The 12,636-nt window shown below is 40.8% G+C and overlaps 1 long non-coding RNA gene across 1 annotated transcript; it reads left to right on the top strand.

Annotated features, from left to right (window-relative positions):
- Nucleotides 1-1,948: 1,948 nt before the first annotated feature.
- On the top strand, nt 1,949-10,831 carry LOC141571892 (uncharacterized). Its single transcript, XR_012496946.1, has 3 exons — nt 1,949-2,100; nt 7,948-8,111; nt 9,666-10,831. It is a non-coding gene; the product is annotated as an uncharacterized LOC141571892 (long non-coding RNA).
- The last annotated feature ends 1,805 nt before the right edge of the window (nt 10,832-12,636 follow it).

The raw sequence follows: 12,636 nt of genomic DNA, 5'->3' as shown, positions 1-12,636 counted from the left end.
CAGTTGTGAGGACAATCTCAAGACTGTGTAGAGAAGTGGAGACAAGATATACACCCAGGTGATTAGGCGTTTTAGGAGGGGCTTACACACTGCCTTTAATTATGAAGTTCACTGTCTTCCCAACAAGAGCGATATTTGGGAGAACCGCTTTAAATATGTGGTTCATTTTATGGTCCAGGCACTTTCACGTTTATCGTCACAACCACTTTATGAAGTAACACAGATTAAGAATCTTGGGCTCAGTAAACGAGAGTCGGGACAGGTTTGCTAGCTCTAACTCAAATTAATTCAATAAATATGTATTGAGTGCCTGCAATGGCTCAGGCATAGCACAGGTGCTAGCGTGACTATCCACCCACTGCCCTGAGGGTTGTGATGCCACACTCTCACGGGCTCCCCACACATGTACTGGGTTAGCACACCCCGACTGATGTATATTGCAGGCAGAGGAGGGAGGCAATGGATATAGGATCTCACATTTCCCTGCCTTAGCCCCCTCCTTCAGCAAGAAAGAGCAGAGACTATCTATTCCTAACTTTTCTACTTCCCCATCTGAAAAGAAAGCTCAAAACTAGTTTCCCTTACAACTGAAAAATCTTTCTGTAATACAGCATACCAAAATATTTTGTAATCACCATTCTTTAAATCCTGAGAGATCTCTTCTCCCTAAATGCATGCTGTCATTGTTCTCAATTCAATGAGTAAGAGCTGGAGTAGGCAGAGGAACCGTGTGTGCTCCCTGGCAGAGCCCTGGGGCAGATGAAAGCCTGACTCAGTGGGTCAGAGGAACATGTCCCCAGGGACACCATCTGAGAACACATGGAGAAATCTGAGTTGAACCAGGTGTCAGAAGACCCACTGAGCCTTTCAAATGGTTAAGGGAAGGCTGTGATCAGCAGAATGAAGGGCTGCTGAAAGATCAAAGGCTCCGTAAAGCAAGAGACGACACAAATCATCCATAAATAATAATTTGTCTTCCTTAAAGACCAAAGTGCTAGAGCTAAAAGCCCGAATGAGTATATTTAGGCTCCATCAAATATCGTCTGAAAAGCATATGTGGATATGGGAGTGGGGGAGGGGTGTAGTAATAAACTAGATTCTATGGTCTGTAAACACTTATTAAATCTCCTCTGGAACTATGAGGGAAATGGAATTAGGCTCTCCATTTTACAGCCAAAGAACCGATGTTACAGGAGTAAATTGTGGAAACTTATTAAGTAGATGAACAAAAAAGAAAAAAGAAAATCCCAAACATTTATTCCCCTGGCCTGTTCATCAGAGACCGTGTATCCTTTATGTCACATGATGGTTATCTAGTTACTTTCAGCTTGAGGAAAGATCTGAAAAATGGCAAAATGCCTAATCTATTGGCTCTCTTGGGGAAAGAGGAGGGGAGATAAGAGGTTTTCCTATCAATGGAATACCAAGATTGACTTTCAGCTAGGAACCCAGCCAATCTATTACTTCTTTCCCATTGTGAAAAAATACTAAAAATGAACACACTAAGCCCTAACGAAACTGTTTAGAGGGGAAAGAAAAATCAAAACCCAAGTGTAGAAAAGCAGACAAGCAGGATCAGTTTGTGGGTTTTCAATCCAAATCCACCTAATTACGCATGAGGCTTGGCTGGCAGCTTGACATCAGCTAGCAGTCCCCAGGCTCCCCGGCTGAGCCTGCACAGAGGCCGGTCACAGAGCACCAAATTAACCATGTATAGACAACCCTGGTTTTCTGTCCCTGTGCCCGAAACAGACCCCTCCAAAAATCTAAGTGTACTTTGCTTTTTAGAATTGCTCCTTCAGAAGAATGTCCAAAACCCAGTTACTCTTTGTTCCTGCTTACACACAGCTTATCACTCCCTCCTCCCTGCCCTGGGCCTTATCCTCTTCCTTTTCCCACTGACCCCACCCAGAAAGGACTGTATTTCATTGTCTGTAACTAACTCAGTCATGCTTTCTGCACCCAGGACATTTTAGGAAAAAAAAAAAAATTATAATACTTGGTGGCATTTACAGGAACAGCTGAAAAGAAAGCTTGTGGACTTCACTCTTGCTCTCCTCCCTAAGCAAGTAAAGCCAAGAGGGACTTCCTCCACTTTGGGTAAGTTTTAAGGGGATGCGTCTTCCCTCTACTTGTTCTCTCTCCCTTACTGCTGTTTCACTCCCAGCCCCACCCACTGTCCACTCCCTCCTCCCCTCTGACTGACCTTCAAGGATGGAAGGTGCTGCTCTACCACAGACTGGGAGTCCAGACACAGGAAGATTCCCAGGCTGTAAATGGTGCCCACGGCCTGCCCCTCCTCTTCCTCTGTGTCAATCAGCCCCTTCGTCTCTGCCAAGCCAGCTGTCTGCACCTGGATGTCTCTGTCATTCTGCTTCCTCCCTCTGCCTGGTCACAGGCCAGGTTGGCATGGTCTTGCCGGGGGTCTATGCAGCCAGCTGGAGCTGGGTGGGGGCGGAGAGAACTCGTGAGGAGCCTCTGGTCCCACCATGCCTAAAGCAGCGGGCCACGCTTTGGCTTCACCTACCTTTTCACCCAGTGTAAACTAATCTTCAGGCTGCCAGGGAGCGTCAGGGTGTGTGCCCTAGCCAAATGAACTGGCCTATTGCAAAGTATTTCTATAAATGAACAATGCAGTTTGACTTTATATGGGTGGGCATATCTGTAGACCAAAGTCGATATTGTTATCACATCTAAATAATGTCTTTAAGACGCAATTATAAATACTCAACAAAAATGGCAGATTTTTTTCAATCCACTTAAGGTTCTGAGACTTCCCAACGTTCATTTAATATCTCATAAGTCTTCACAGAGCCACATTTCCAAGTACCAGATTTACACTGTGGTACACATAGCAGGCTGCCTAAATCTATACCCCCTTATGTTAAGCCTGTTTGTTTACAAGCAACAGAAAACCAAATCTACTGACGTAAGCAGAACAAGGGAATTTTATTGGAAAATACATGTATAGCTCATAGAATCAAGTGAAGGAAGGAATGAACAAGGTGGTGCTGAGGTCCTGGGCTGCAGGAGGTCACCACCCTCTCCAAATGCATTGCCATATCCCTGTGCATTCGTTTTCTATTGCTGCCATAGCAAATGATCGCCTATGTAGTGGCTGAAAGCAACATGGACTTCGTAGTTAACAGCTCTTTAGGTCAGAGCTCTGACATGACTCAGCTGGGTTCTCTGTTCAGGATCTCCCAAGGTCAAAACCAGAGTCTCAGCTATGCTGAGCTATCTGGAAGCTCTAAGAGAGAGCCCATTTCTAAGCTAATTTAGGTTGTTGGATGAATCCACTTCCTTGTGATTCCAGGAGTGAGTTCCCCACTTCCTGGCTGGAGGAGACTACTGGGGTTTCTTCACACATTATCCCTTCCAGCTTCAAGTCAGCAATGGGGTGTCAAATTCCCTTCTGTCCCACTTCGAATCTCTCCAGCTTCTGCTGCTTTTAAGAGACCAGATGATTAGATGAGGCTCGGTCAGATAATCTCCCTATCTATCTTAAGGTCAACTCTGCCACTTAACATAATAATCATGGAGTGATGTCTTATCATCTCCTCATATTACAGTTTAGGGGAAGTGGATTAGAAATGCTGCCTGCCACACTGGCTCTCAGCTCCATAACTTTTAGTGCTATCTATCTTGTCACACTGAAGGTTCTCAGGAGAAAAATTCAGATTGGTCAGTTTGGGTCAGGCGTCTACCCCCATCAATCAGCTGTGAACAGGGGACAAGCTCATATAGAAGAGGGACCAGCACCTGGATCTGAGCAGCTGCACTGAGAGAGGGGAAGATTGTTGGGAGATGGACAAAATCACAAGAGGAATCCTTCTTGAAGAGGGAAATAAGGGAAGAGAGGAGAACCGCTTGCAGCACAGCTGGAAGACAAGTCAGCTAAAGTTAGGTGAAGAGCCAAAGAGGAGCCATGAGCGTGGTGTATGTGTTCATATTTTGTCCTTGTATTTTCCACCTGGGTTAAAAATCTCTGGTGTTGACACTATCAAAACAATAGAACTATAACTTGTTTTAATTAACACTTACATTTCTGAGAGTTGTCTGGTTTTCCTCTGAAGAACTGGAGATTTGTATGCTCCCCTATGTGTCCCTCCGAGGGATAGGGTTTCTAGCAGGCCCCCCAACAATAGGGTTGGTAGACGGCTGTCCAGAACTAAGCAGAAACTCTTTGGATTTATTAAGGTATTTTCACATCCTTTTTGCCACTCCCAAGAAAACCAGGATTTGGGAGGCATCGTCCTTCTGAGTTTGCAGACGTCAAAAGTGAAGTCGCCCGCCAAGAGTAATGGTTCTCTTTGAGGTGATCAACACGACTCTTGGAGAAAAGCCCTCAGGAATATTTGGTAGCTTTTCTTATGGTGATGGTGATAAATGAACGGCCCACTTTTGTGTAGAAGCATTCATACTTTTCACAGTAAGAAGACATCACTGAATTATATGCCTTGTTAGACTTCTTTGGGGGGAAAATGTACAGTTGGCAGCATTTGCCAAGTGCCCATTTTGTGCAGAGTTCACTGGGAGAATTGGCGAGAGAGGGAAGAACAAAAGAGACACTGGGAGATAGTGGAGGAAACAGGACCAAAGCAAATCATGCCTGAAACTGTTCTACTTAAAATGAAACAGAGCCACTCCAGAAGAAGTGATACAAACCCTGTAAAATTACAAAGTCAAAATGAAATTATATTTCATTCACTTTAAAAATGTATGTGTCATACTACACGTAGTGGTTAGGATGAGCGCAAATGGAATTACTGCTCCAAGACCTGTGAAATGACTTTCTCTACTCCATTTACCTCTGTTCTCACCACTGATCCGTTCCTGACATAAGCCATTGCTTCTGCCTAGAAGGTAGTCCCTCAGTTTTTAAACTGTGTTCCTTCCTGTCTTTCAAATTCTTCTGAAATGATTTATTCCTTCCACCCTTCCCTCTGCCTACTTATTCTTTATTATCCTCACCTCCCCAGTTACTGAGTACCAACCTCTTGTCACCCAGCAAGAAAAACCATGTACCATCTTATCTTAGGGAAGACACACATAGAACAACTCCACCTGCCCAGGGCTTGGTCCGATCCTGAGAGATGACCAGAGGGGTATTGAAAATGCCTTCATCAATACTGGTGGGAATTCTCTTTTGTTTTTGTTTTGTTTTGTGTTTTGTTTTTGTCAACATGAGAGACAAAAAAAAATAAAAAATCATCTTATGTATTATTAGCTCCTAGTGATTTTACGTGGTGGTCAAGGAATGCAGCCTGAATAACACTTAGGGGAATTTATTGAAGTTTGTGGTCTGCCATATGATCAGATTTATTAAATATTCCATGGACATTGGGAAAGTAAGGGTATACCATTTTCTATACAAAATTTTCTATGTGGCTAGTTAACAAACTTATTTTATTTAAATCCTCTAAATTCATTTTTAAAAACATCTAACTGGATTTGCCAAAGACCTTTTCAAAAATTTTTAATTGTGGTAAAATACACATAAAACTTACCATCTTAACCATTTTTAAGTGTACAGTTCAGTGGTATTAAGTACATTATCACATTGTTGTGCTCACATCACCACCATCCATCCACAGAATACCTCAACTTGAAAAACTGAACTTTGTATTATTTGTTAAACAATAATTCCCCATTCTCCCCTCCTCTAAGCTCCTGTCAATCGTCATTCTGCTTTCAGTCTCTGTGAGTTTGACTACTTTGTGTTCCACATATAGTTGAAATCATACAGATTTATCCTTTTGTGACTGGCTTATTTCATTTAGCATAATGTCCTCAAGGTTCATTCTTATGTAGCATGTGTCAGAATTTCCTTCCTTTTTAAGTCTGAATAATATTCCAGTGTATGTACATACCACATTTTTTTTATCCATCTATCCATCAACGAACACTTGGATATGGGAATAATGCTGATTTGAACATTGGTGCACAAATTCTATTTGAGTCCCTGTTTTTAATTCTTTGGGATATATACCCAGAAATGGAATTGCTGGATCATATGGTAATTCTATGTTTAATTTTTTGAGGAACTACCATACTGTTTTCCACAGCAGCTGTACCATTTTACATTCCCAAAAACAGGGCACAAGTGTTCCAATTGCTCCACATTCACATCACTTATTTTGTTTTTTGGTTTTTTTATAGTTGCCATCCTAATGGATTTGAGTTGGTATCTTATCGTAGCAATCTGTTAAAGACCTTTTTAGAGGTCTATTAAATCTTCCCATTAAAACTGTGGTTTCATTCTTGAATCTAGTAAACAAGAGCTTTATACACTTTGTTTTTGTGTGTGTAAAAGTTAATAACTATCACATATTCATTGTTTTCTGTGCCTTTTGGCCTAGCAAATAAGCCTTATTGCTTGGCAAATTGCTGTTAAATCAATCAAGAGGGGGTTTCACTTCGCTGAGCAATCCCTGGGGCTGGGGCTCTTCCTGTTGTCTTTCATTCTCTACCTCAAAAAGAAATTAAAACTAGCATTCCCTTCCCAGAGGTTGGTACGCACCACTTGAACCCTGTGACAGAAAAATAAGCTAACCACCCTTAAACCATTAGTACCTCTAACTCACACCAGTCTGCTATTTAGATTTCTGCAAGGTAGAAGCCAGAAGTAACCTGCACCCTTTCTTACTCCCCACCTTCACTTGTCAATCAGCCAGTCAATAACTATGAGAACATAACCAGACCTCGTGCCAGGTCCAAGAAATGCAGCTGTGAACAAGATATACACTATACACGGTTCCCTCTTTCATAGATCTTACAGTACAGAAGGGAGATGTTAAATAAATAATTGTAAGTAAGGTAAGTCCTACAAAACATATGTTAAGTAGCGTAAAAGAGAAAGGCCTCACCTGGTTGATGAACCAGGGAAACCATCCCTGAGGAAGTGACATTTCGATAGAATACATAAAGGATCAGTCATTCAAGTCAGTTATTGAACAGCTTCATGGTTGGGAGCACAGACTCTGGAGCTGGACTGTCAGGCAGCATTCAAACCCTGCTCTGACACTGGTTTTAGAGCTGGAGGGTTTTAGGTGAGTTATTTAACTTCTCTGTAAATAATGGTTGCCGTAGTTAATTAATACGTGATCTGTTTCTGGCACATAGTAAGTACTCAGTAGGTGTTTATGATTCATTATTCACAAATATGAGTGTTTAATGTGTGTCAGGCCCTGTGCTAGATGCTGAGCATAGAATGATAAAAATAGTCACAGTTATTGCCTTCATAATATTAGAGTCATTGGAATATACCTGGATGGGAAATAGACTTCCAGAAAGATTAAATTTGACATTTTAAAAAATTCTAAAGTCTCCGAAATGCTTCTACGCTTTAGTGCAACAATTACATCTCTGAGAATCTACCCTAAAGAAATAACCATGAATGTGTGCAAGGTTTTAGCTATTTCATATACCGAAAAGTTGAGCACACCTGTGTCCCACAGGAAATTACTTAAATTATGATACAGCACATGTGATAGGATGTCATGCAACCATCAAGATATAGAGAAATTCTATTTGCTGACATGAGATGAAATTCAGTATCACGGATGTGAATACCTTTTGCTAATCAGATACACTAATCCATAGGAAGCAAGAATGGAAGGATTTAAACCAAGGTGGTAACGGTAATTGTCTCTAGGTGAATACCCCAGCTAGGAATCAATAGGAACCGACTCTGGTAAACTTGGTGGGATGGGGAGAATTTACTGGAAAGAGCTGGAGTAACTCAGAGAAAGAAAGGAAGCTAACAACCAGGCTTTGGGTAGGACAGGAACCTGCTGGATCTGGCATCCAGGTAATAGAGATGAGAGAGGACAGCCTCTGCTAAGCTGTGCCATTCGTAAAAGGCAACTCAGTCTCTCTCTCTCTCTCTCTCTCTCTCTCTCTCTCTCTCTCTCTCTCTCTCTCTCCTGTTTTCATCCCACTCAGATCCAGATCTCTAGAAGAGACAGTCTGATTGGCCCAGACGAGGTCATGGGGCATCATGCCTGGCAGTTACAGCCGTTCTGAGTGCTGTGGGAGAGCCACAGTGCCCAGAGCAAGAAGCAGGGGAAAGGTGAAATCAACAGATAATCACTATAATGGGATTTCAGGTATAGTACTTCCCTTTTTATTTTCTTTATCTGTAGTTTTTTAATTCTTCTGTCATAGACAGATATTGCTTTTGTAACAAAGAAAAAAAATTTTTAATGTAATTCCGGAAACCTCAGAATGCAAACAACTTGCCAAGTTCCCAAATGGGCTCTTCCACAACCTGTTTTCTTTTATATCCCCTTGCTACACATCTTCTACAAAAAATCCCTTCCCGATAACCCCACACCCACCCACGTACCTACTTATCCACATGAATTATTTTTATGTGCTTATTTATTAACATAATAATACAATGAACACAGAACACTACAAATAGACACATAAAACACCATTTCAACAATATAATAACAAATAAATTCTGGAACTCATTACTTAGTGCTAGAGCAGAATTTTGCAAAATAATCACTAAAGACAATAGGAAGCATTTACTATGTACTTTCTGTACGTCAGACACTAGACTGAATCCTTCATTTACATTATGTCACTTTAACGTAATATACACTGTTTAATGAAGCAACAGTTCCCTTCTCCAACGTAGCATTCTTGCTAGATTCCATCTTTTCTGAAAAATAGATTCTTCCTCTTCCAAGAACCTCAAGGCATTCCATTCTTAACACGTACTCCATTTAAATTCTCTCAGCATTTCTAAGTGGAAAACATGAGATTGGATATTACTCATCTTCTTGTAGAGTTGAGGAAGCTACAGAAATGTAATTATCTCAAAAGTGTACAGCTATCAGTGGTATCTGAACATCTCTCCATTTATTGAGCTGAAGGCATTGAGAGAACAATTATTTTATTTAATAGACATATTTTGTGGTCCTACTTTGTATTAGGCGTTGGTGCAGAAAATCAAAGACTGATTCACTCATGTCCATCCATACTGGGTACCAAGGCTGTGCCTGTCACCAGAAACAAGATGGACACAGTTCCAATCCCCACAGTGCAGAGGTCTTATCTGTAATTAGGGAGTTTACAGTCAGAGGGTACAAAGGGGAACATCTGTAAGTGAGGCATGTGGCTTAAGAAATAGAAGTGAAAGTTATGTTTGAGGAATTAGAAATGTGCGTGAAAATACTGAAGTGAGAACAAAAATGGTGTAAATACGTGTAGTCCAAAGAATCTCTTGGGAGAGGGTGAAAGTTGCACATTGAATATGAGAAAATGAGGAAGCAGAGTTCATAAGAAGAGATAATAACCTAAGAATATCACAGGCCACCTGAGAGGAGCAGTGCCTTCAGTGGAGGGACAGCCACTTCAACGCAAACTTACAGGGAGAGAGAAGGAAATAAAAACCTAACCTTATCCCTCTACCTCCGCTGATCCACTACCAGATCTCCCACTGGTTATGCCAAGGAGGGAGGGTGTCTATTGATACAATCTAGATGGGTCAGTTTCCTGGGCTGAGAGTAGGGAGGAGGAGGGTGGACAGTGAATCTGAACAGTGAACAGAAAGAAGATAGATATCCAACACTTCTGGTTATGCTGCCAATTTGTGGTCCTTAACAGAGTCCTTTGGCCTCTTTTGACATCAATTTCTTTACCTTCCACAGAAGACCTGTATGAAGAAAGAAGAGTCATGGGTCTGAATTAGACTTGTATTAAGAATCAGGGGAGATTTCCTTCCACCATCTACGAAGAGGCATTCTTTTCCACCACCTGAGGCATATTTGGTGTTAAACCTGCTGGATAGGAACACTCGTGACTGGTGCATGGAAGAGTCTATGATAAATGACCAAAATGCCTGTGGACTGAAGCTCTGGGAATCTTAACCTTGTTGTGCATCTCAGTGGAGTCAGCCCCCCTCTGGCTGCAGCAGCCAGTAATCAGAGGTAGACACAGAAGGACATATATCTCTTTTAAATGTAAATGTTATTTTAATACATAATAATTGAGGATCAAGGAGATGAAAGGGGAAGGGGAGATTAGCACTATCACTATTGAAAGTAACCTCCACCAGCTCCTCTAAAGATGCTATGTAGTAATTACTACTGGGAAGACAGGTAAGATGCCAGCTGTCTGGCCCACCAGCAGACAGGGCTGAGTAAAGGGACTGCTGTTTTCATGGTCTGCTACTGTCCAGTACAAAGCACAGTTCATTCAGCAATACTGAGTGTTTACTGGGATTGGTGTGCACATTAATTGAAGAGGACTAGAACTTACCACTGTAAAGAGTGAGCAGGGTTGTTTTCCCTATCCAAACCTATGAGACATCTTGGTTCATTTTATCCATGAATTCCAAGATACTTGCAGGTTTGCATGCTTTGACTTCTTGGCCTGAACAGATGGAAGAGGGGACATGGTGAGGATGTCAAGCATCGGGCACTGGAATCAGGGTACCTGGTTCTGTTCCTCACGTCGAGTGACCTTAGCAAGTTACTTAACTTTCCTGCAGCTTAGTTCCTCATCAATAAAATGAGGATGATGCCTTCTCATGGGACTGTTATGAGGATGAAAGTATTCAATAGAGAGCTAATAAAGCTCATAAAGGTAGAACTGTACCTAATATATAAGAAGTGCTATTTGTGTCTAATTAAATAACTATGTCAATGGGAGGGGAAAAAATAAAATCCAGCAACCCTCTAACTTAAACCTCTGGTGGATGGCACAGGTGCCTAAATAAAATGGAAAGAACAAAGGTAATTTCTATTGGGTTTAAGCAAGTTTCCAAGTAAATTCGAAAGGGGATTTGCTTTTTTAAAAATTTTTTTCAAATTTTTTTTACAGATGTTAAGAAGTATTTTGCCTATGGTTTTCATCTATTACAATTGTTATACATTTATATTTGAATGTAAATAGATATGCACACATATGGGCCAAAGTTCTCCAAGTGCATTATCTACTCTGTGGAGTGTCATTCACTTGTCATGGAAGGAAAAATAAATCTGAAAACACCTTAGGGTTTTGGTTCTAGGCCTTTTTCAGGAGACCTCAAATGAACCTAACTTTGGAATATGTTTCACCATTTAGATGTGAGGTGATATCTCAGAGTTTTATGATGGTCAGATGAGTTAACACAAGCAGAGCACTTAGAACGGTGTTTGGGACATGGTGTACACTCAAAAAGTGTTAGCTATCTTTCATTATTATCTCTGAAGTCCCTTCCAGGTTAAATGGTGGGAGGGCACCTATTCCTTGCTCACAAAGGAAAGGACTGATGGGAGACATCAGCTCAATGGGCAGGTCTTCCAGGGCTGAGAAAACAAAGACTACTACCGTGTTTCCCCGAAAATAAGACCTAGCCAGATGATCAGCTCTAATGCGTCTTTTGGAGCAAAAATTAATATAAGACTTGGTCTTATTTTACTATAATATAAGACCAAGTCATAATAATGATATGATATGATATGATATGATATGATATGATATGATATGATATGATATGATATGATAATATAATATAATATAATATAATATAATATAATATAATATAATATAATATAATATAATATAATATATACTGGGTCTTATATTAATTTTGCTTTAAAGGACGCATTAGAGCTGCTTGTTGGCTAGGTCTTATTTTCGGGGAAATGTGGTATAACCATGGGAAATACACACACAAGATCTGCTAGTGAGGAGCTTGCTGGCATATCCCTGGATCCCACCACCGTACCTGGGCCCCTCACATGGGTGCTGCAGCTCTGGGCTTGGTTGGGTACCCCTGCCTCTGCTGAGTGAAAGTTTCCTTCATGAATGTCTCTAGAAGAGCCAACATAATGACCCCTGTGCTCTATGAGTGTTTAGCCCCACCCAAATCACATGACATGCTCAGGTTTGCAATTCCAAAAAGAACTGATCAAACAGAAATAGTCTCTGTTGATAGAAGCAGTCACATTATAAAAAGCTTGAGGGGTCAGAATCATTTACTTTATGATTTCTCATTTGTTGAGCCCTTTATCTAAAACTAGCCTTGTCATGTCCGTCTTTCTAAGAGAAACTTGGTTGCTGCAATAAATGCTGGCAGCTGTCTTTAAAAAAAAAAAACTTCCTGATTATCATTCTTGGCCATCTGAAATTTCTGCATTGCAATTTTTGTTTTCTGTGGTGTTTTGCCCTGCATTACTTTACTGCATTTAAATATATGCACTGTTACTCACTTAAACTAGTTGGTGTATTGCTCTTTTTTAAAAAGTGTCTTGAAGGTTCATCTTCTCTCTCTCTCTCTCTCTCTCTCTCTCTCTCTCTCTCTCTCTCTCTTTTCTGTTAAACCAATCAACCTCTTCTTCAATTTTTGTTGCCTGGAAGTCTTTGGGAAATAGATAATAATTTCAGTGTCAGTCAGGCTTAACCAGAAATATACTCATCCCCCCACCCTTGATACAGGACACTAAGAGGAAAATTACCTGTTTCAAACTTCGCACAGATTAAAATGAGGGACTACTCCCTGAGAATTCATGCTACAATCTGATTCTCACCTAGATTTTTAACCCCAATTCACACTACCAAGGTAGTCTGATGATCCTTAAACTGAAACTGAAGCAAGAGGTTATTAAAATAACCAAGAAAATTAAAATAAATAAA

The sequence above is a fragment of the Rhinolophus sinicus genome, linkage group LG05 (genome assembly GCF_036562045.2).
Source record: "Rhinolophus sinicus isolate RSC01 linkage group LG05, ASM3656204v1, whole genome shotgun sequence".
Lineage (NCBI taxonomy): Eukaryota > Metazoa > Chordata > Mammalia > Chiroptera > Rhinolophidae > Rhinolophus > Rhinolophus sinicus.
The sequence above is the reverse complement of the archived record's forward strand: the minus strand, read 5'-3'. Positions and strand labels throughout refer to the sequence as shown.